The 25,257-nt window shown below is 37.9% G+C and overlaps 1 pseudogene; it reads left to right on the top strand.

Moving 5' to 3' along the window:
- LOC100464650 overlaps window positions 1-25,257 on the top strand; it is a 68,644-nt pseudogene that overhangs the window by 37,944 nt on the left and 5,443 nt on the right.

Consider the following 25,257-nt stretch of genomic DNA (forward strand, 5'->3'; position numbering starts at 1 on the left):
GAGCATTTACGAGAACAATGTGGGATTTTACGGGTCAGGCCTAGAAGTCGAGTACATCACTCAGCTCACCTACTATTAAATGGAATTCAGTCATGTGGATGCACCTAACTGCAAGGGAGTTTGTGAGATGTAATCTAGCTGTGTGCCAGAAAAAAAAAATTAATGATTTTGAGGACCTGCTAACCTCTGGCTGTCATAGCCATGTAAATGGAACTTCTATTTTCTTCTATCTCTTTATCTTGTGTTATCACTGGAGGAACCACAACTCACTTTGGAAATCACTGGATTAGTTATATGACCATTGTAACATCTCTAAAGGGTCTTTTGACTGAGGGTCAATGTTCACTAGTAAGGAAGAACTGAAGTTATTCTTAACCAAATGACAATTCCTTAAGATTGTCTATCAGCCAATAAAAGAAATGGGGGCGATAGTAATAGTTTGCCTTATCCTTAGGATATTGTCCTCAGCCTGAAGGCACATCATTCAATGTTATGAGTGCTTGAATGGATTTCACAATTTCAACCATGTTTGAGCTCCTTCCCAGAAATTATTACTAATATGGGTGCCATTTTGCTTAGCAGTCCTGAAAAAAGAAAGAAGTGACAATCATATCTGAGTCAAAGAGATGACACATTCTTATTGGAAATGATCTCTTAAAAGTTTTTTTTTTTCCTAAAAAGAGATCATCAGAAACACTGCATTGTCAAATTTAGTTCTCCTATACATTACAATGGTATCAACTTTTTTCCACCTCCTGTCAACAATGCTTCTGCTCTGGAATGTTTTTGTCCCTTCAAAATCCATATGTTAAAGCTCTAACTCCCAATGTGATGGTATTTGGAGGTGGAGCCTTTGGGAGGTAATTAGACCGTGAGGGCTCCACTCTCATTAATAGGATTAGTATTCTTACAAGAAAAGGCATAAGTAAGAGAAATGATATCTTTCTCTACCATGTGAGAATACAGCTTGAAGAGAGCCTTCTGCAAAAGAGCTCTCTTTAGGAACTGATTCCGCTGGCACCTTGATCTTGGATTTCCCAGCCTCCAGAACTGTGATAAATAAATGTCTGTCATTTAATCCACCCAGTCTATGGTATTGTTATAGCAGACAAGGCCAACATACACATGCCCTTGAGATGTCACCATGCACCACAACTGCTTTATCAAAGTACTTCTTTCAGACAACACTTGCCCCAAGAGAAATTCTGACAAATTTTCTTCAAATCCTTATATGTTAATGAAAAATTATTCAAGTTTTCATTTTATCCTTACTATTTGGACTTCTCTGTAACACTGATCATGAGAAAACTATCCCTAGTTATGCTTATTAATAAAGCAGTAAATTTCAAAAATTTCAAAAATTTTGACCAGCGTGAGCATGATAGGTATTGACATTTCACAAAATGTAGTTGCTAAGAAATTAAAAATAAATTCTTAAGGACGTTTTTAAATGACTACCTAATAAGAGTCTGAGAAATCACATTTTGAAAAAAAATTATTTATTTATTTGAGAGAGAGTGTGAGGAAAGAACACGCATTTGGGGGAGGGGGCAGAGGGTCAGAGAGAATCTTATACAGATTCATCACTCACTGATGAGAGGCTGAGAGTGGAGCAAGATGGGACTAGATCTCTTGACCCTGAGATCAGGACCTGAGCCAAAACCAACAATTAGATGCTTAACAAACTGCGCCACCCAGGATCCCACACATTAGAGGTAAAGTTTGTATTTCTGAAATAGTTACTGTGATGTTTGTGGCAGAGAATGAGAGATTCAAAGTTTAGGAAGTGATTCTAAAGTTCACAAGAATTTGGCTTTTTTAATGAAACAGCTCCAATATTCTTAGAAGAGAATATGCCAGAAGAAAGTGCCTTTCAAGTGTCTGATGGAATATTATAGCCCACTATTAAGAAAGGTTACACTGCTTATTTACACTCTGGTGATTATATCTTTAAATATAAAGCACTAATCAATTAGTATTAAAGATTTATGAAGGGACAAGTTAATAATTTTCCACTCAATTCCTTCCTACTAATTAAAGATTTTTCACCATTAATCTCCGTCCTTTAGTATTTAATCTGAAGTAATGTTTGTCCTTTAGCTTTAGAATTAATTTTAAATAACATCTTTAATTTTGATAGAGAACTATTTCATAATTGCCTTTCAGATTAAATTAAGAAATATCTAAAACTCTCCCATTTCATTTTATATATAAAATGTCATTTGCATTAATCTGATGAGTTTAAATTATACATTTGGCTCTCAATATCTACTTAATTTGGCAAGAGAATTATGGAAATAATAAAATTACATCCAAATTTCAAGGAACACTTCATTTTTAAATGCCTAATTAAATGTATCTTTGTAATAAAAGAAATCATTCTGAAGAAATGCAATAGTATTTTAATTTCTGAGTAATAGGCATGCTGAATATTAATTTGCCCTATATTTGGCATCCACAGAGACAAAGCATGGCCTCCTCAATGCCAAAAGCAAGTAGTACATTCACACAATCTGAAAAAGAAAATAAAATCAAAGTTGTTTGGCAAAGGGTACAAGGGATGACTTGAAAAACTGAGTGCTTCATTTAAAAAAAACTAACTGGCAGATGATTATTTTTAGTTTTTATTGCATTTCAGTCAAGAGACTAGTGAAGAGCAGTGATATTTAAGATTAGCATTTTAGTTACTTGTTTCTTCATTTATTTATTTTGTGATGCTGCTTTTCTGATGGGTGCTACTTCTGACTCACCTCAATAGCCCAAAATATTATAACGCTTATGTGTTAGCAATGAAATTGGATAAAGAAGAAAAGTCACTCTGCTTCTTTTCAAAAGTGTTTCCAGCTCTCCTGCCTGCTTTTTCCCACTCTTAACTTCAAATATTAAAATCAATTTACACCTTAATTTCTCCAGTGAATGGCCCATAGTTATCCATTTTGTCCTTTCTGCAATTATGCTATTCTGTACTTCCCATTTCTCTTTTAAAGTCAATTCAAAATCTTCTTCTCTTTTCCTATTTTTCAAGTTCAGTGGCATTTAAAAACTAAGCCAACTCTATACCCCATGCCACAAGAATAAGATAAAATTTGACAAGTGTGATTTTTCTAAGCATCAAATATATCTTTAAAAAATAGAAGTGTAATTTTAAAACCAATGGGGTCAAAGTTAGATACTGCTAAATTAAGACTCTACGACATACCTGCATATTAGTAAGCATTACAATAATTCTAAAAGATATGACAATTATTAACAGAAAAATCAATATAAGTATATTATATAAAGGCACCCATTAACCTCCAGGGTATTTGGAAACAACTTCTCTAAAGTTATCCTTGCTGTATTTTGTATGCAAATATAAAGAGCTGTGGCTCATGTTTAAAATTTCATCCTTCTTCAGAACGGAAAGGTAACATTCAAAAAGTGAAGCAGAATCAAACCGTGCCATTTAGAAACATCTTCATCTCTGTGGATTATCAGGGGACTACACTCCTCGTGCCTTGCCATGCCAGAGAATCTCTGAGTATCACTGGTTAATATTAGGCTTCAGGCTCCTGCAGTTTTCCAAGTAAATGAAAGGTCAATAATGCCTGCTACTCACAGGCTCCAGGCAGGCAGTTTTGCCTACCAATTCAGCGTTGCCCATGGTACCACTGCTGTAGTTACAGTGACTATCCCAAAGGTACTTACAGCTTGTTCCCTATTCATTCTAGCATAATCCTCTCACTTGCTGACCATTAGCAGTGTAATTAATGGGCATTTTCTGATCGATGTACCCTTACAGATAAGTGTTATAATAAAGGGTGATTACAGTGAAGAATAATACAGTTGAAAATCAGTACCTAATCGTCACCACTCATTGGCAGCAGTGCCATAACAGAATCAGACAGTGAGACCAAACTGCATAGAAATTATATCAAATAAAGTAATTCTTTCAATTTATTGCACTTTTAATTATGCCATCTTTAATTTAAAGAACTACCTTGCCCCATACAATGTAGTCTCCAAGCTAAAGGGAATTAATCTAAGGCTAACTAATATTCACTCCCCAGCACATTTGAAATCAATTTTACCTTAAGTAAAATGTTTTATGAGTCTTTAGTTTACCCTGGGCATTATGCATCTTCATAATTTTCTAATGAGCTTAAGATATCCATAAGCAGAAGCTATGAATCATATTTTTGGTAGGTAGCCCTTAAAAACAATTTTTTTCCAATCTGCTGTAAATTAAAAGAGATGTGAGAAAATGAGCATAAAATCTCATTACTACTGACAACCTCACAGCCCAATAAACCTGTTTTAAATCTTATTAAAGGGTCAGTTATTTGTCATTTTTAGTAACCTTCATCATTATAGCCAATACCGTGCCATCTGATCTTTCTTTAAAATACCAGGACACAGAGGTCACACAAAGAGCTGGGGCTATGAAAATCATTCCTGAGAGTGAGGTAAGGAATTGGAGCTCTTTCCAGAGGTTTCAATTTAAATATTGACACACACTGAGCTGTGGTATCACACAGAAGGGTCAGGGAGAAAGGTCCAATGAACAAAACCTGAGAAGATCCTGTGACTCACTGATTTCCTGATGACCAGAATCAGAGGGGACGTGATGACCATCTCACAAAAGCCAAAAGGAACATATAACCAAGATGAGGCTTAATCATGGCTTCTTGGATAAATAAGGATAAAAGAAAAACCAGATCTCCAGCAGCCACAGGCTTCCATAACAACCAGTTTTCTACATACAGATTAAATTTATAGTGGATTCTCCTCGGTTGAATTTTAATAACAACAGACCAGCTTCTATTATTGGTCAGTAGTTTTTGAAGCTGATTTCTTTCTCCAGCCCTGGGTATGTTCATGGGACAACAGAATTTTAATAATCTAAATACACTGGATTGAAGAGATATATATGTTACCAAAAATAAAAACAGCAAACAACTATTTTAGTAATTTAAGCAAAACATAGGTGATTTCTCAAAATTCTGTGGCTAGACTGTCTAAAACCGATTCTTTTCCATTTGGCAAGTAATGTAGGTGATCATAAATAGAGGAGAGCCTCATGCTTTAAAGTCATAGCACATTTTTCTTGATTTCGGCTTATGAAAAGACAGTTTGTAGGCTGCTAGCAAGAATTAAATGGAGAAATTTAAATGAAGAAATTTCTATGTTCTAGAGCAATTTCAAAGAGGTTTTCTTGTGTTTGTACCCAGGTAGGCAGAACTCCCTACAAAATAGCTATACAAGCCCCACTTAGTCCCACCGTTCTTCAGTTTCACCCCCTTGTCAGCACATCTGATATAACTGAACTTATCCCTCATTTAAAAATCTCAGGTTCTAAAAAAGAGGAAGGAGGTATGTAACAAAATCAAAGGCACTGAACACACAATTTTACTTACAGTGCCTTAGATGTAATTATCACCACTCCCAACAGCTTGCTACTCTGATTTCACTCATTTGGGGAATGCTAATCTTAGCTGGAGTTTTATCCTGAATTATTTCAAATAATTGGTAGTAAAACTTCTCATCCTGCTGTAGCTTACCTCTGAAGACATTCTGATGTCAACAAAGTTCACTATAGATCAGTGTGCATTGATGTTCCTGAGACTTTATGTACTGGTCCACTCAGGCAGCCATAACAAAATACCACAGACTGGGTGCCTTAAAAAACAGATATTTATTTTCTTACAGCTGTGAAAGCTGATCTAGAGATCAGGGTACCAGCATAATCAGTTTCTGGTGAGGTCTCTTCCCCCTGGTTTTCAGAAGACCACCTCTTGCTGTGTCTTCACAGGACAGAGAAAGAGAGAGTTCTGGAGTCTCTTCCTCCTCTTATAGAAAAATACCACTCCTTTCAGATTAGGACCCTACCCTACGATCTCATGTCACTTTTATCACCTCTTCACAGGCTCTATCTCCAAATATTGGGGATCACATGAGTCCAGTCAACATATGGATTTTGGAAGGATACAATTCAGTCCTTAGCACTTTATGTTACAGAAATGTCAAATCTCTGTTACTGTTGTCATTTAGAATGTCTTTATAGGACGCCAAAACAATCAGCTGATGCAAGAAGAGTTACACTGGATGTTTCAAATAATATATGCGATGGACACACTATTCCAGCTGTAACCTTAATTTCCACTATTACTATGTGTTTCCATTTCTGTCTCCTGGTAGAAAGGAAAGTATAGTCACTTCTGGGATTTTTTCTTCCCCTCCACTTCCATGGAGCAGCTTGAACATTCTGTCAAATTTAGGTAGGATCAAGGCATTGAGGAGTCTGGGCGGGGGCATCTGATTTTTGGCCAGCCTTTATCCACAAAAGCTTCTCATCCTCTTAGGATCTCAGCCCTGATGCAAACTTCTCCTGTACCCAGGCTTGAAAAGGACATGGGGGCTGGGAGGAACAATATGAAGAAAACATAATTTATGATCTCAAACATTATCTTACCACATGAAGAGAAGTTGTAAGTTTGGCCCTTTTTATCCATCCAGGGTCAGAGTTAGAAAAGGTTGTCGTGATTTCCTACTGCATTACCATAATTTTGCAGATGAAGATGCTGAGGCCCATAGAGGTGACATAACTCATGCCTGGTCCCATAACAACCTAATGGTGGGTCACAGACGAGAAGCCAGGTCTTCTCATGACACTTGCTGCCTAATTCATAATGTAATTCAATTCAACTAACCCCACATGACTGTAAGAAACTATGCCCAGCAAGTACCCCGAGAGGAGTAAAAAAATGGTATCTATAGTTTTAAACAGCACTGGGGTTGAATGGAAGGAAGTCTCCTGATGTTGCTATTGCTTCTTGCTGACATGTTTTCGGAAATGTCTACTGAGGAGCAAAATATAAAGAGGACTTTGGTAGACTAAGAATACCCTGAAAGATTTCTTGCTTGAGACATTTTAATTAATAGAAAAATTTACATTTTTCTCCTCCGTTTCAAGTCACCTACAGTAAAAAAGCACTGCTGGACACTGCGATAAAATCTTGTTAAATACTCTGTTCTATCAGCTTGGCTAAGACTAGCAGGCCTCAGAATCAGGGATACTTTGAAGTGAAAGACGCGGGATCTCTTATTTCACTTCTATGGAAAAAATTCTTGTCACACCCTCCCATCTTGAAGAAGAGTGTTTCCCTTCTTTGATTTTTTAATTAAAGAACTCAAATACATAAAGATAGACTATAGATTAAAATGATGTTATATGCTTCCATCAAGAAGCACATAATGCTTGGTTTTTTACTTCTTGATATTAGCAGATATCCATATATCAGTAGGGCTTATAAAACCGATGACATTTTAAATACTATACTATCCCTTTTCATATATTAGCTGGATATAGTTCTACATTTCTGCAAAAAGAAGCTTCCCCTCAACAACTATTTGGTTGTCCTTAAATACAATAAAAGGATATCTTTTAGTCTCCGGCTGTTCATTTCTTGTGGCTTGTTTCTTGTAAGATGTTCTCTCTAAATCTGCTTTAACAATGCACGTGCCTCCCAATACTTGATCTGCTTCTTGTTCCCTGAGCCCCCTCTACCCAGGGTTGTTTGTAGTTAGCACCCATTAAGGTAGTCAAGTTCATGAATGTACCATTTCAGCAGTGCAATATAGCAAAATGGTACCGTTTCGAAATCTGGGATTTCGAATAACGTTCAACCTGGAGACTTCTTTCTGAAATATAGTTTTTTTCATCTGGAACAGGGAGTAATAACAGTACTTGCCTGTGCCAATTATCATGTCATCACTCCAAATCCAGCCTTCTTTGCAATGCTCTGTGACACTGGAATCTGACCACATAACACTTCTTTGCTAAGCTGACACAATGTAAAGCTGTTCTCAGTGGAGGGGACTAGATGGACCACAAGAGCAAGAAGTTTGTTTGCCTTCAGCAGCCTGCGTGCAGCTCCCATAACCCAAGTGAGGGGCATCTTCATGAACATGCAACTTGCATAGTGGCTCTGATGCTGCCATCTTGAAATTTTCAATAATTCAACAAATTTCATTTTCATCTTGCACTGGGCCCCATACATTGTGTAACTGGTCCTTCTCTGAGTTATGAATCTCAACCTGGGGGCGGGAGTGAGGCTCCTCCACATTCTTAGTTCCTTCCTGCTCACTCTCCCTCAGAGGTAGTGGCAGCTTCTGAATTTATTTTCCCTCTAATTTTTTAAGTTTTCATTTTAATTCCAGTTAGTTAATATACAGTGTTATGCTAATTTCAGGTGTAATATATAGTGATTCAAATATTCCATACATCTTCCAGTACTTATCATGACAAGTGCACTCCTTAATCCTCATCACCTATTTAACACATCCCTCCACCCCCGCCCCTCTGGTAACCATCACTTTGTCCTCTATAATGAAGAGTATCTTGGTTTGTCTCTCTTTTTTTTCCCTTTGCTCATTTGTTTTGTTTCTGTTTGTCTTTCTCTGACTTATTTCAGTTAGTATTATACTCTCCAGCACTACTAACAGCAAGATTTCATTTTTTATAGCTGAATAATATTCCATTACACACACACACACACACACACACACACACACAACTTCTTTATCCATTCATTTATTGATGGACACTTAGGTTGCTTCCATAATTTGGTTATTACAAATAATGCTTCAGTGAACATAGGGGTGCATGTATCCCTTTGAATTAGTGTTTTTGTATTTTGGGGGGGAATACCCAGTAGTGCAACTACTGGATCATAGTGTAGCTCTATTTTCAATTTTTTGAGGAACCTCCATACTGTCTTCCACAGTGGCTGCACCAGTTTGCATTACCAATAGTGAATGAGGGTTCCTTTTTCTCCACATCTTTCCCAACACCTATTGTTTCTTGTCTTTTTTATTTTAGCCATTCTGACAGGTGTGAGGTGCTATCTCATTGTGGCTTTGGGATGCATTTCCCTGATGATAAAAGATGATGAGCATATTTTCACATGTCTGTTGACCATCTGTATGTCTTCTTTGGAAAAATGTCTATTCATGTCTTCTGCCCATGTTTTAATTGGATTATGTCTTTTTTGGTGTTGAGTTTTATAAGTTCTTTATATATTACAGAAACTAACCCCTCATCAAATATTCATTTGCGAAAATCTTCTCCCATTCCATAGGATGCATTTTAGTTTTGTTGATTGTTTTCTTTACTGTGCAGAAGCTTTTTCTTTTAATGTAGTTTATTTTTGCTTTTGTTTTCATTGCCTCAGAAGACATATCTAGAAAAAAGTTACCACAGTCCATGTCAAAATTTTACTGCCTTTGTTCTCTTTCAGGATTTCTATGGTTTCCTGTCTCACATTTAGATCTTTAATTCATTTTTAATTTATTTTTGTGTATGGTGTAAGAAAGTGGTCCATTTTCATTCTTTTGTATGTTGCTGTCCAGTTTTCCCAACACCATTTGTTGAAAAGACTGTCGTTTTCCCATTTGCCATTAGTTCTCACTTTGTTAAAGTTTAACTTATCATATAGATGTGGGTTTATTTCTGGGTTTTCTATTTTGGTCCATTGATCTATATGTCTGTTTTTTGCACCAATACCATACCATTTTGATCACTATGGCTTTATAACATAACTTGAAGTCCAGAATCATGATGCCTCCAGCTTTGCTTTTCTTTTTCAAAATTGCTTTGGTTATTCAGGGTCTTTGGTGTTTCCATACAAGTTTTAGAACTGCTTGTTCTAATTCCATGAAAAATGCTGTTGGTATTTTAATAGGGATTGCATTAAATGTGTGGATTGCTTTGGGTACTATAAATATTTTAACAATATTTGTTCTTCCAATCCATGAGCATGGAACATTTTTCCATTTCTTTGTGTCTTCTCCAATTTCTTTCATACGTGTTCTGTAGTTTTCAGAGTACAGATCTTTCACCTCTTTGGTTAGATTTATTTCCTTAGGTTTACCTTTTTAGTTAGGTATCTTATTATTTTTGGTGCAATTGTAAATGAGATTGTCTTCTTAATTTCTCTTTCTGCTGTTTCATTATTAGTGGATAGAAATGAAACAGATTTCTGTACATTGATTTTTATATTCTGTGCCTATACTGATTCTATCAGTTCTAGCAGTTTTTTGCTAGAGTCTTTAGGGTTTTCTATATACAGTAGCATGCCATCTGCAAATAGAGAAACTTCTACTTCTTCCTTAGCAATTTGGACGCCTTTTCTTTTTGTTGTCTGATTGTTGTGGCTAGGACTTCCACTACCATGTTAAATAAAGTGGTGAAAGTGGACATCCTTATCTTATTCCTGACCTTAGGGGAAAAGCTTTCCATTTTTTTCCATTTAGGATAATGTTAGCTATGAGTTTTTCCTATATGTCCTTCATTATGTGGAGGTATATTCCTTCTAAACCTACTTTGTTGAGGTTTTGATCATTCATGGATATTATACTTTGTCAAATGTTTTTTCTGCATCTATTGAAATGATCATATCATTCTTACCCTTTCTCTTATTGATGTGATGTATCACATTGACTGATTTACAAATATTGAACCACCCTTGCAACTGAGAAATAAATCCCAGTTGATCATGGTGAATGATTTTTTTAATGTATGGTTGGATGGGGTTTTCCAGTATTATATTGAGGATTTTTACATATATGGTGATCAGGGATATTGCCTATAGTTCTCTTTTTTAGTGGTGTCTTTATCTGATTTTNTGATTTACAAATATTGAACCACCCTTGCAACTGAGAAATAAATCCCAGTTGATCATGGTGAATGATTTTTTTTTAATGTATGGTTGGATGGGGTTTTCCAGTATTATATTGAGGATTTTTACATCTATGGTGATCAGGGATACTGGCCTATAGTTCTCTTTTTTAGTGGTGTCTTTATCTGATTTTGGTATCAGGGTAATGCTGGCCTCATAGAATGAATCTGGAAGTTTTCCCTCCTTTTCTATTTTTTGAAACAGTTTGAGAGGAATAGGTATTAACTCTTCTTTAAATGTTTGGGAGAATTAGCCTCTGAAGCCAGCTGGTCCTGGACTTTTGTTTTTTGAGAGTTTTTTGATTACTGATTCAATTCTCTGCTGGTTATAAATCTGTCCAAATTTTCTATTTCTTCCTGTTTCAGTTTGGTACTTTATATGTTTCTAGGAATGTATCTGTTTCTTTTAGGTTGTCCAACTTCTTTTCTTTTTTATAATAATTTTTTATTATGTTAGTCACCATGCAGTACATCCCTAGTTTTTCATGTAAAGTTCCATGATNATAACACCCAGTGCACCATGCAATACGTGCCCTCCTTAATACCCATCACCAGCCTATCCCTCTGAAGCCCTCAGTTTGTTTCCCAGAGTCCATAGTCCCTCATGGTTCATTCCCCCTTCTGTTAACCCCCCCTTTATTCTTCCCTTTCTTCTCCTATTGATCTTCCTACTTCTTATGTTCCATAAATGAGTGAAACCATATGATTGATAGCCTTGCTGGATAGAATATTCTTGGCTGCAAATTTTTCCCTTTCAGCACTTCAAACATATCATGCCACTCTCTTCTGGCAGGCAAAGTTTCTGTTGAAAAAAATCTCCTGCCAGCTTTATGGGTTTTCCCTTGTAAGTTACTTCCTTCTTTTGTCTTGTGGTTTTCAAAATTTTTCCTTTATCACTATATTTTGCCAATTTAATTACAACACATCAGTGTGGGTCTGCTTTTACTAATTTTGTTGGGAGTTCTCTGTTCCTCCTGGATCTGAATGTCTGTTCCCTTCCCCAGATTTGGGAACCTTTTAGCTATTATCTCTTCAAATAAGTTTTCTGCCCCCTTTCTCTCTTCTTCTTCTGGGACTACTGTAATACAAATGTTATTAACATTTGATGGAGTCACTGAATTCCCTAAATCTATTCTCATTTTGCACAGTTCTTTTTTTCTCTGTTCAGCCTGATTACTTTTCAGTACTCTGTCTTCCAAGTCACTGATTTGTTCCTCTGCTTCTTTTATCCTGCTGTTCATTCCATCAAACACGTGTCTCATTTCATTTATTGAGCCCTTTTTTTCTGCTATGCTATTCCTTATTTCTGTGTTAAGGGTTGCACTCATGTCTTCCACTCTTTCCTCAAGTCCAGTGAATATCCTTATGATCATTGTTTTAAATTCTCTCTCAGGCATGTTACTTGTATCTGGTTTGCTCAGATCTCCGGCCATTGCCTCATCCTGTTCTTTCATTTAGGATAAATTTTTGTTTCCTCATTTTGCCCACCTCTCTGTATCTATTTCTATGTGTTAAGAAAGTCAGCTATATATTCTGCTCTTTAAAGTAGTTACTTTATAAAGAAGAAGTCCTAGAGTGCCCTAGAGTGCAGTGTCTCCTGTTCACCAGAACCTGGCACTTCAGGAAAGTGCTCTTGGTCTGAATCACTTTTCCTTTCAGTGCAGTCATCTACACTCACTCTCTGTCTATTGTGGGCTGTGCGTGCTTATTCTCTGTGGTATTAGTGGGATCCAGATAGACCAGTTCTGACAGGGCATGCCCACTGGGGAACTTTGGATTAGTCCTATGCTGGATCCCCAAAAGCACTGTGGAGGCCGGGGGCTATGCACCAGGGTACCCAGGGGGCAAGGCCGAACATGGCAGGTAGTGACTGCTGGGCACGGCCAGGCGCATTGGGCAAGGATGGCTGGGGGCCTGAGGTTGGGCAAGGCATGGTGGCTGTGCAGTGCACACGGTGCAGGGCAACAACTGTGCACCTAATGGCTGGGTGGGGTGTGGGCAGGGCCACGCGCAGCTTTAACAAAATTTGCCCTGAGCTCAGGGCCTAGACTAGCAGGCTTGAAATGGGTGAATCCTTAAGAGAACTTGGCATGGCACACTGCTAGCAGGTTAGGTGGCAAGTGTCTGTGCAGTCCCACCTCCCAGAATGGCCCTGTGTTTATACTGGGGGCTTGGGGGAGAGAAAAAGCATCTGTCCCCCAACACACTCAGAAATCAGTGTGAACAGATCTGTCTCCTGTTTGCCCCCCGTGTTGTGTAAACTGCTCTTGTTATGTTGCCTCTCCACACAGGCTGCTATCTCTTTAAGAACAGCAACCCAACTATCACTTGCCCTCCAGGCTTGCCCAGTGCTGAGTCAGCTGACTTTTAAAGCTCCAAGTTCCAAGTCCCACCAGTTTTACAAACTCACAAAATTCAACCCCTCCTGTTTTTAAATCCAAACTTTATAGGGATTAGTCTACCACGTGTGAGCTCCCTGGTCTGGGAGCCCATTTCTCTCTCTCTGCACACAATTCCCTCCCTCCTGGGGACAGCCTCCCTCTACTTTTCTGAACTTCATAACCTTTCAGATGCAGCTTCTTCTCTATATTTAGTTGTGGAGTTTGTTCTGCCAGTCTTTGGATTGCTTTCCAGTTTATTGACTTGGATGTGGATAATATCTAGTTGTAAATGTGGAACAGGGTGAGCTCAGGATCCTCCTACTCTTCCATCTTGCCAAGTCCCCCATCTTCCCTCTATTTTTTAATGGCCTCTTTTACCCCTTTTAGTAGTTAACCACCTTTTGCTAGTTTAATAATTCTTTATATGAAATTACTGGTGTGATTTCTAACTCCTGATTGCACCATGATTGATTTACTGCCTCAGAGAGTTTCTGGGAAACTAAACTGATGTACTTCACGTAATAATGCAAATAATACCAATGCCTGGCACTTACTAAGGGTTAATTAATCCAGTTGTTATTCGTTATGATAATACCTCTACAAAGCCACATGTGAAAACCCTTAATGTGGTTTGCCTATAAAGGTATGTCACAGTAAGAAAAAATATGGATTGCTCTCAATTCTACCACTTTCCCTAAAAATGAGCTCAGAAAAATGTCACCTTTGAACAGGAAGGCCAGCAGAATGCTATAGTGAAAGCAGAATTATATTTGGAGTCACAAGACCCAGATTTTAAATGAGATAACCATTTCTATTGAACCATGACCAAAACCAATTTACCCATCACATCCCTGGTTTTTCCCTCTACAAAGTGGTAATAAAAATACCTATCTCAGGGTTTTCTAAGGCTTCAATGACAAAATATATGAAAAGACATTATATTTTACTAATGCTATTTATTATTAAAGATATCTGTTGCTACCTTTATGTCTATAGGGTTGCCAAAGTCTTTGGCAATGCTAGTAAATATTTATTATTATTGTACAACTACCAGTCAACAGCCTATTACATGCCAGGGCTTTATGAATTATTTCATTAACCATCACAGCCCAAAAAGCATCTTTGGTGTCATCCTTGATTACTATTAATCTCACATCCCACATTCAATCCAACAGTGAATCATCTAAAATCTACAATCATAATACAGGCAGACTCTGTCCACTTCTTAGGACCTCCACTCTACCATCCTGGCCTAAGAGACTATCTTATCTTCCCCAGATTCTGTAATCAATTCCTAACTGGCTTTCTGGCTTCTGCCATTCCTCAACCTGCCACTAGCATACACCCCACCCAGTCTATACTCAAAACAATACCCATATGATCCTTTAAATCATGTCATGTCACTTCTCTACTCGTAACTCTTCAGTGGGCTCCCCTCTAACTTAGAAAAAAGCCAATATCCCTACAATGGTTTCCTGACCTTTCACAATATACCTAACTCATATTACTTTTCTGACTTTATCACCTACTCTCCATTTGTTCCCCATAGTCCACTCATGCTGGCCTCCTTCCTGTTCATAGAACACACCAGGCAGAGCCCTACCTCAGGCCTTTGCATCTGCTCTTACATCTGCCAGGAACACTTGGCTCCCAGATGATCTTACATCTTGCTCACTTGCCTCCTTCAGGTCTTTGTTTCAAGGCTGCTTTCTTAGTCAGCCCATCCTGACTTCAGTTATAGTTATTCAGCACCCTCACTGCAATACTTTCCCTCCCCCTTTCTCTATTTTACTCCATACTGATTGTCACTATGTGACAGACATGTCAGATACAATATACTTATAAAGTAGGATTTCTTATTTTGCAAATAACAAAAGCATGATTTAAATTGGATTAAACAAAAGGGAATCTGTTCACCCAGGTAACTAGAAATTCCAGAGGTAGGACAAGCTTTGGAAGTATATGATCAAGCTCAGTCTCTATTTCCTGCCATTCACTTTCTACTTCTGTATACTAGCTTTATCTTCCATGGCAGTAAAAAAGTTGCCATAGAATCTCAGACTTTTCAACTATATACCACACCAATCAGAGCAAGAACAGTGTGTATCTTATGCAAATGAGTTTTACATCATTCTGATAGGACCAACCTTAACCAATCACAGAGGCCAGTGCAATGCCATGCACTGACTTAGGCTCATGTCGTTGCTCATCCCTGAACCAATCTTTGTGGCAAGGGATACTACTGCCTTATTTCAAACACAGGCTATGCACAGAGCTGGGAATGATGTCAAGCCTACTCCCAGGGAGCAGAATAGATGCTGGAAAAGCAAGTATAATATCCATTACAGCACTGTGTCTGTACCTAGTTCGAGAAAACTACATCTCAAACATCAAGTGACGTAGCCAGTAAGTGGTAGAGCCTGTACTCGGAGCAAGATCTAGCTGAATCCAAAGCCAGCACTGTCAGTTAAACTACATCTCAGTGACCACACATCACCATAAATTCCTCATAATCCCTGATATTTTCTCTCTATTAAAGAGGACATGTGTGTAAATGAGTTGATCAAAAGCAAATGTTCAGGAAATATGATAAACATTAAGGGGATTCATAAGGACTAGAAAGATAAGATTTCTTCCCTTCTCACACTTTTTATCACTTTCTCTCCTCCTCAATGGAAAATAGTGGGATTTCTGGCATAGTAACACTACAAGGTTGTGCTATGAAAAAGACTACAATTTAGTAAGAGCAAAGTTGATTTGTCTCATACATGCACCATTCTGATTAATTTTGAAAAACTTAAATCTGCTAGGTGAGCCCTCCCAAGGATTATCTTAAACTGAGACCTTCTTCCAAGGGAGTTAAGACCTAGAGATGAACAGAGAGAGGCAGAAAACAGTGGAGGCAACTGATGTGAGGTGAATACATTGTGCACTGGAGTCTGCTTCTGTATGAACTGATGGGAACCTCAATGCAGCATTCTCAGAATTCTATTTGTGTTCCAGACGCACTGGTATTAATTGTTTTCCTTCTGGTACCTGCACCCCCTTTCAGTATCATAGAGGCATAATGAGCCAACACTTGCCGCTCAGGCCACCTAGAATTATTTCTCAAATAGCACCATAAACAAGGTATATTTGTTTATCTGGAATTTTTTCCTTTAGGTTTTTCTTGAAGGCAAGCAACCAGAACCACAGGCAGTTTTACAAATGGTAGTATAGTCCTTCTCGTTTTATTTTTATAGCCTGGTTGTTTCTAAGGCCAAAAATTCAGCAGCTTGAGATACTCAGGGTAGATGGCAATCACAATCATTATCCAAAGGCAAAACTTCTAGCTCAGAACCTATCAGGCTATTGCTAGAGTTTTTTTCATTTTTTCTAATGATAGTACCCTATTCAGACATATATACCAGGATTATCTATTACTTCTATGCTGATTCACACAGGTTTAAAAGGACTTTCTTTAGTTTTCTCTGATAATCCTAGCATTTGGCCACCTGAGGAACTTAATGTCAGGTGCAAAACCCAGAGATTGTATCCTGAACTCCCTTCCCTGGAACCATATGTTTTTCACATCTGCATTAAAAGGGGACTATTTATTATCTTTGGTTTTTTTAAGATTTTATTTATTTATTTGACAGAGAGAGACACAGCCAGCAAGAGAGGGAACACAAGCAAGGGGAGTGGGAGAGGAAGAAGCAGGCTCCTAGCGGAGGAGCCTGATGTGGGGCTCAATCCCAGAACGCTGGGATCACGCCCTGAGCCGAAGGCAGCCGCTTAATGACTGTGCCACCCAGGCACCCCTGTTATCTTTGTTTTTAAGCAGAGTAATCACTGGAGTGGGAATAAATTTTGTGTTTGATATTTGAATATATAGTCAAGAGAAGGGCACATTTACTTCAGATGAATTTAGGTCTGGAGCACCTTTCTAGATCAATTATTGAAGAAGAATTCATAAAACGAAATTACAAGAGCTGCTTGAAGAAAATGAAGGCAAAGATTAAGAAGTAGATGAACTAAAATATATGCCAAGTATCTTATTTACTTTAGATGTGTTAACTTGCTTAATTTAACAACAATACTGTGAAGTAAATATATTCCCCAAAAGAGGCATCTTTGACTCATGAAGGACAAATGTGTTACCCAAATAATAGAGCTAAATTCTAACCCAGTTTCAACTGGACTTCAAAGCCAGTAGGTACTGGTAAGTATCTCCCAAAGCATGTTTCAAGAAACAGTAGTGCCATGGAAAGTTGAGAACCAGTATTTGCAAACCCAAACAAATAAGTTCAGAAGACCCTGGGTTAAACAAAGTTAGTTATTCTTTTAACTCCAAAATGAGACATTTATATACTAACTATGATGTTGGACAAGATATATTTATACAGCATTTCCACAACTCATTTGACCACTGAAGCCCTTTGCACAAGCATCTTGGGATACTAATATGTGTTCCATGGAATACTCTGAGAAACAGTCTGACTCTCTGCTCTAGCACTCACAAACAGAAGCAATCTTAACATTAGAAACTCAGACGAGCTTTTACGCTTAGAAGTTTTCATTAAGCTTTGCATATGTAGATCAATGAGGATCAAGCGCCTAAACAGAAAATATGCTAGCCTGTGTTCTTGCTGTCTATCACACAGTATAGTGGACCATTTTAAGCCAAATAGACAAAATGGTTCACTTGCCAAAATAAATGAGAACATGCACCAAAGGTCCATAGTGTAGCAAAGTGAAATAAAATTCTTGCCAAGTCAACCTTTGCAAAGGAAAAAAAGAGAAGGAAGGTGTGGTGATGGTAAACAGCTCTATCAAAGAGTTTTAGGAAAAGAATTTAATAAACTTTCTATTGTAAATAATGTACAATAAAGCAGGCTATTTGACTTTCTCCAATGATTTTAGTTGAAGAAATGTAATCCTAGGGACAATGTTCATGGAAAACTGTCCATCAAGATGACGGTATTCATTATATTCACCAAAGTGTGCTTGAGGACGAATAGAATATGACTTACACAAAGCAAATCCCACAGCATCCTTTCCTGGAACAAAAGTTAGCTGGTTTTAAAACGGAATTGGTAGAAGGTACAATGGTAATCACTTCAATTTTCAATATGGGTATATTTTACAATTCAAGCAAGTTGTTTTATATACATATATACACGTGTGTGTGTTTATATATAGGCTTATATACATATACATATAAGCACACCCACACATACACATTCTGCTTTCTTTATCTCCCTTCTTCCTTTTATCTGGAAGTTCCCGTAAGACCTCAAGCTGGCCCCTACCGAAGGAAGCTGATGTTTTCAATTGTCCATAAATTTCTTATCTTGAATAAGGTTTTTCTGAATTATTTCTCATAGGATGTGCACTACAGTTGAGCTTTACAGACTTGGATTTGACTCCAAGTCACAACACAAAATAGTTATGAGACCTCATTCAAGTTATTTAACTTTTTTAACATTCAGTTTCCTCTTCTGCAAAAAAGACTTGCTGTGAGTATCAAATTATATGTTATTGTAAAATGTGCAGCAGGGTTTTGGGCATATAAGAAATAGTAGCTATTACTAAGTTCTGACTGTCGTGAACATGAGCCCATCTAACATTGACGAAGGAAATCTACAGTACTGTACTGTTCTTCTCAAATGTCTTCGCAGAGGTATCTTTAACAACAAAGAACAATAACTTATATCCCACCACTTACATTCCCAAGGTACTTGAGTCCTTAGGCCCAACACAGAAAAATGAAGACATTTCTTTAGTGTGTTTTCATCTTCTAAAACCATGTAAATTTTGTTTTATATTCAATAATACATCCTTGTTTAGTTTAATATAAAAATACTTTCAAATTACTTACCACTAAGGAAAATTAATGGTTGCAGAAGACACTACGCAGCAAATAACAGCGTTTGAAAAACACAAGTTTCACGAGCCTATATTAGGTCATACAATCAGTTTGTAGCTAATTCCCCTTCACTGTAAGCTTGGGCTGTGTTCTACAATTTCTTAATCGTAAATATTTATTGAATGCTGCCCTGACTATGCTCACGGGGGTTGGATAAGCCTAATAAGAGCCCTTCTCATTAAGGGTTTTAAGGAGAAGGGTGGTGGGTTGAAATAGTATCATAAGAAGTAGAATAAAAATCATAGTCAAGAAAAGGAAAAAAACAGTTAAGCAAGAGCCTTGAGTCAAGTAGAAAATAATGAGGTCAAAGGAGAAGTTAAGTATACCAAGAAATGGATCAAGGCAAGCAAATCAGGAAGGAGGCTATGAATGACAGGTTCCTATATTGACTATGTAGCCTGGGAACAAGTAAACTAGGGCAATGCTTATCACAACGCTAGGTGCCATAATCTACGCAAGCCAAAAAGGCAAGCTCTTTATCCCTTAAAATCTAACAATTTTAATGTAAAGTTCAATGATTCATTAGTTGCGTATAACACCCAGTGCACCATGCAATACGTGCCCCCCTTACTACCCATCAGAAACCAGGGATGTACTGTATGGTGACTAACATAATATAATAAAAAAACATTAAAATAAAAAAAACTAACAATTTTAAATGAGACAATAAAGACAAACATAAAATATTTTTATCTTTTCTCTGTTTTAGAATCCAATACTAAAATAGCTAACATCTACTGAACCAGTACCAGGCATCGGGCCCTTTTCTAAACACTTTACAACCACTAACTCAGTTAATCCTTAACAAAAGTGGATATAATCAATTATTTCATCTTACTGATATAGAAATAAGCTTAAAGAGCTTAAATAACTTGCCCAAGATTATATATCTAATAAGCAAAAAAGCCAAGATTCAAGTTCAGGTAATCTAGTTCGGTGTCCTTATACTTAACCACCAAACTATCATGCAATTAGAAAGTGGAATAAGGGGGCACCTGGGTGGCTCAGTCATTAAGCAGCTGCCTTCGGCTCAGGTCATAATCCCAGGGTCTTGGGTCAAGCCCCCGCATCGGACTCCCTGCTCAGCAGGAAGCCTGCTTCTCCCACTCCCACTCCCACTCCCCCTGCTTGTGTTCCCTCTCTCTCTGTCTCTCTCTGTCAAATAAATAAAATATTTTTAAAAAAGAAAAAGAAAAGAAGGAAAGAAAGTGGAATAAGGACTAAGAAAAAAAAATGAGGTCACAGGGATTGGTGGCTGGAATATCCTAGAGAAGAATGATATATTTGTCAGAGGCTTTCAGTGCAAGGGAAGGAACACCAACTAAAAATACTTTAAGTATAAAAGGATGAATTAATCCATGAAACTGATTAATTCAGAGGTTACTAGATTCAGACACAACTGGATCAAGTACTGCAAATTATGTTATTAGCTCTCTCTCTCTAACCTGCCCCATCTCTCAAGTTTGATTTTCTCGGTGTATTATTCTATTCTATCACATTACAAATTTACCCATGGATTTCCTCAATGCATCCAAGGAAGCTGGCCCATCATAAAGCTCATCTCAAAAATCCATAGAAAAGAGAATGTCTCTCTCAAATCCCAGGGAAGGATTATGATTGATTCTGCTTGGATCCCCAAACAAATTATTCTGACCTAAAAAAGGAGAATTAAGCTTGGCCAGGCCTAAGTGACAATGGACGTTCAGACATGGGTTTTTTTTTTTTTATACAAGGGGAGGGGAGCAGAGGGATAAGAGAAAAAGAGACCTGTTAGCTAGAAACAATAGCTAGTAATAAAGTCCATTACAAATGGCATATGGAATTTGCTTGTCTTGAGTCACAGGACAATATGGTAGACCTAGTAGTTGGCTGAGCTGAGACAGGCAATTGACTTTCAAACTAGCCTTAATAACAATCATAATGATTTCAAGACTAAGCAATTGTGCACCACTTTACAGTTGGAAAGCATTTTCCACATGTTACTTCCTTTGAAAAAAAATGATTCACTTTCCTTTCACTTTTGTCAGAAGATGGGTTCTCATTTGCTGTCATCTCTTCAGAGATTTACTCTAAGAAATATTGATTAAAATGTCTAATGTTTCACTTCTCCAAAACCAGCTTTATAGGATATNCTGCTAGCTAGAAACAATAGCTAGTAATAAAGTCCATTACAAATGGCATATGGAATTTGCTTGTCTTGAGTCACGGGACAATATGGTAGACCTAGTAGTTTGGCTGAGCTGAGACAGGCAATTGACTTTCAAACTAGCCTTAATAACAATCATAATGATTTCAAGACTAAGCAATTGTGCACCACTTTACAGTTGGAAAGCATTTTCCACATGTTACTTCCTTTGAAAAAAAATGATTCACTTTCCTTTCACTTTTGTCAGAAGATGGGTTCTCATTTGCTGTCATCTCTTCAGAGATTTACTCTAAGAAATATTGATTAAAATGTCTAATGTTTCACTTCTCCAAAACCAGCTTTATAGGATATGGATGATATAAACACTCCAGAAGCTACATCACTTAGCCTTGACCTCAGCAACCGCCCTTTAACACAATACTCTGAACCTGCCACATCTGAAGCTACTCTCACCAAGCTATTAGTCAACATTTAAGAATCTACTGGGCAATGCCCTACTGATAAAGCTAAAGTAAAATTTTTTTAGTGTCTGAAATAGGACCCATTAGTCTCGGCATATAAACTCATGCATGCAATAAATGTAAGGTTGAGACTATAAAAAGAGTGCTGATGTCAAAACTATTCTAAATTTATAATGTTTACATGAAGCATCTCAACGCGGAAAATTAAAGTAAACTACAGGCAAGTATACCAGCAAAATGTTCAGCGTGTTTCAGGTAGTTAACACAGATTAACAACATGAGTAAAGTGATATATTTAGCCTGATGCAAACATCAGTGTGGGCGATGGCTGCTGCTTCCCTGGTGCTTCCCTGGTGTCCCCACTGGCCACCCAACCACTCTGGCCTCACAGAACTGTTGCCTTCCACCTCTTGGTAGTTGGAAATAAAGCTGTTGTCACTTCTGGAAGGAAACTGGCCCAGGAGATCAAGCAGGAAGTACAGCAGGAGATGGAAGAATGGGTGGCATTGGGTGACAAACGGCCACACCTGAGTGTGGTTCTGGTTGGTGAGAATCCAGCAAGTCACTCCTACGTCCTCAACAAAACCAAGGCAGCTGCAGAAGTGGGAATCAACAGTGAGACAATTGTGAAAACAGCTTCAATTTCTGAGGAAGAACTGTTGAATTTAATCAATAATCTAAATAACGATGGTAACGCAGATGGCCTCCTTGTTCTGCTGCCTCTTCCAGAGCACACTGAGGAGAGAAAGATCTGCAATGCTGTTTCTCCAGACAAGGATGTTGATGGATTTCATGTAATTAATGTAGGATGAACACGTTTGGACCAGTATTCCATGTTATTGGCTACCCCATGGGGTGTCTGGAAAATAATTAAATGAACTAGCATTCCAACCCTACGGAAGAATGTGGTTGTGGGTGGGAGGTCAAAAAATGTTGGAATGCCCATTGCAACACTACTACACACAGGTGAGGCACATGAATGCCCTGAAGGTGATTCCACTCTTATGATATTTCATCAATACACTCCCAAAGACCAACTAAAGAAACATATAATTCTTGCAGACATTGTGGTCTCTGCTGGAGACAGTCCAAATCCAATCACAGCAGATATCCAGAAGGGAGCAGCAGCCATCCACATGGGAATAGAGTTCGAAATCCCATAACTCCTAAACCCAAGTTGGTTGGAGATGTGGATTTTGAAAGAGTCAGAAAGAAAGCTGGTTACATCACTCCAGTCCTTGGGGGTGTTGGTCCCATGGCAGTGGCGATGCTGATGAAGAATAATTATTGCTGCAAAAAAGGCACTGAGGCTTGAAGAGCAGGAAGTATTGAAGCCTAGGGAGCATGGACTAGCAACTCCATGGAGGAAGGTAGGAGGAACATTAATTAACTGTTGTGTCTTCTGTCATGAACAACACTCCAAGCCAGATCAAGTGGCAAAACAGGCCAATAGATATGCAATATTTTTTTTAATTTATTTTACTGAAATGGTTTAAAATGCTTTGTATTTACTGAAAGCTTAAATGGGTGGGTGTTTGCGCACATAGCTCTGTAGTACCTCACCACGGAGTATGCCAGTATCATGCTGGCTGGTGTGACCCAGCAAAGAGAAGCCATTACCCTAGTGATTAACATGGAGGACATCATCATGTAGAAAATGGATGCTTACCTTTGTCAGCCCACTTCAGTTAAAATCTGCCTTTTCTAGGATTGCATTTCCCAAGTGCTAGTCCAGTAAGAACTGATACTCACTTTAGGTTCCAAATCTTTACAAGTTCAACCGGTCAAACCAAAGGAAAAATGTTGCTTGAGAAAATTAGGGAAAAGGTAAAAAGGAAGAGATGGAAATTGAGCAGAAAAAAAATTACTCTAGTTTTCACATATAACATGTAAAACCTACATGTTAATGGTGTCCTTAGCTGTTACGCCATGGCTTAGTCATTGGGAAAATGTTCAGGATTGTTCCATGTACTGTCAGCCTCATTTTATGTGTGTTAAATCCATGAGGTTTCTCCATTTTCTTCTAGGATTAAAAGGCTTATTTTATAGATTATTTGTGTATTTTATCATATTTGGCTTTTCCTACACCCTTAAACTTCATTGTTACATCTTTGTACTGATGGGGTTGTCTATATGGTTTCCTTGGTATAACCTGAAACCTATTTTTGATAAACAAAACTTGGGCTTGATAATCATTAGGGCAGCTTGTATAAGTATGCAACTTAGTTTTCCACCAAAGACTTGTCAGTAGCTGCCTGCTTTTCTCTGATGTACCTATTGGCTTTTCCCAATGGGTTTTTTAGAACTCGAGTTAATACTGAATTTAATCAGACCTTCTGATTAAAAGGGGTTTTTTGTGTTTGTTTCACAGGTTTATTTTAAATAAAACATTTCTGGGAGCACCTGGGTGGTTCAGTCGGTTATGCATCTGCCTTCGGCTCAGATCATGATCCCCGGGTCCTGGAATCGAGCCCTGCATCAGGCTCCCTGCTCGCAGGGAGCCTGCTTCTCCCTCTACCCTTCCCCCCTGCTCATGATCTCTTTCTCTCTCTCAAATAAATAAAATATTTAAAAAAAAAAGAAAACATTTCTGACTGGTTTGGGGGATGAAAAAAGATATATTTTGTTAGTTTAGGAGCAAATATTTCTTGAGTGCCTGCCATGGACCAGGCACTGTGCTTGAAACCAGGCATAAAAATATAAGTAATATCTCTGTACTTGAGGCACTTAATATTTAGGAGAGAACAACACATACACATAGTGGCAATATAATAGGGTATTTGCTGAGCAAGAGGAATACTCAGGATACTAAGGAAGACTCAGGGTACTAAGAGNAAAAAAAAAAAAAAGAAAACATTTCTGACTGGTTTGGGGGATGAAAAAAGATATATTTTGTTAGTTTAGGAGCAAATATTTCTTGAGTGCCTGCCATGGACCAGGCACTGTGCTTGAAACCAGGCATAAAAATATAAGTAATATCTCTGTACTTGAGGCACTTAATATTTAGGAGAGAACAACACATACACATAGTGGCAATATAATAGGGTATTTGCTGAGCAAGAGGAATACTCAGGATACTAAGGAAGACTCAGGGTACTAAGAGAGTACAGAAAAAGGGGAAACTGACCCAGTTTGGAGATCAGGTATAGGCTTCCTAGAAATTATAATGCCTGAGGTGAGTTCTGAAAAAAAGGGTAAGAATATCCATGTGAAGGAAAAGTAGTAGGAACATTCAAGGCAAAAGGAAAAAAAGTGAACAAATGTGTAGAAATATGGAACAGCATGAGGTATGCTAAGACAAACACACAGTTCCAATCTAAGTGTAAATTATAAGTCATGATGGGGCGCCTGGGTGGCACAGCGGTTAAGCGTCTGCCTTCGGCTCAGGGTGTGATCCCAGCATTCTGGGATAGAGCCCCACATCAGGCTCCTCTGCTGTGGGCCTGCTTCTTCCTCTCCCACTCCCCCTGCTTGTGTTCCCTCTCTCGCTGGCTGTCTCTATCTCTGTCGAATAAATAAATAAAATCTTTAAAAAAAATTATAAGTCATGAAGTTGGGGGAGATGAAGTTGAAGAAGTAGTGTTATGGACTAAATGCTTGTGTCTCCCCAAATTCATATGTTGAAGCTCTAATCCCAAATGTGA

This window comes from Ailuropoda melanoleuca, chromosome 11, assembly GCF_002007445.2.
Source record: "Ailuropoda melanoleuca isolate Jingjing chromosome 11, ASM200744v2, whole genome shotgun sequence".
Classification (NCBI taxonomy): Eukaryota; Metazoa; Chordata; class Mammalia; order Carnivora; family Ursidae; genus Ailuropoda; species Ailuropoda melanoleuca.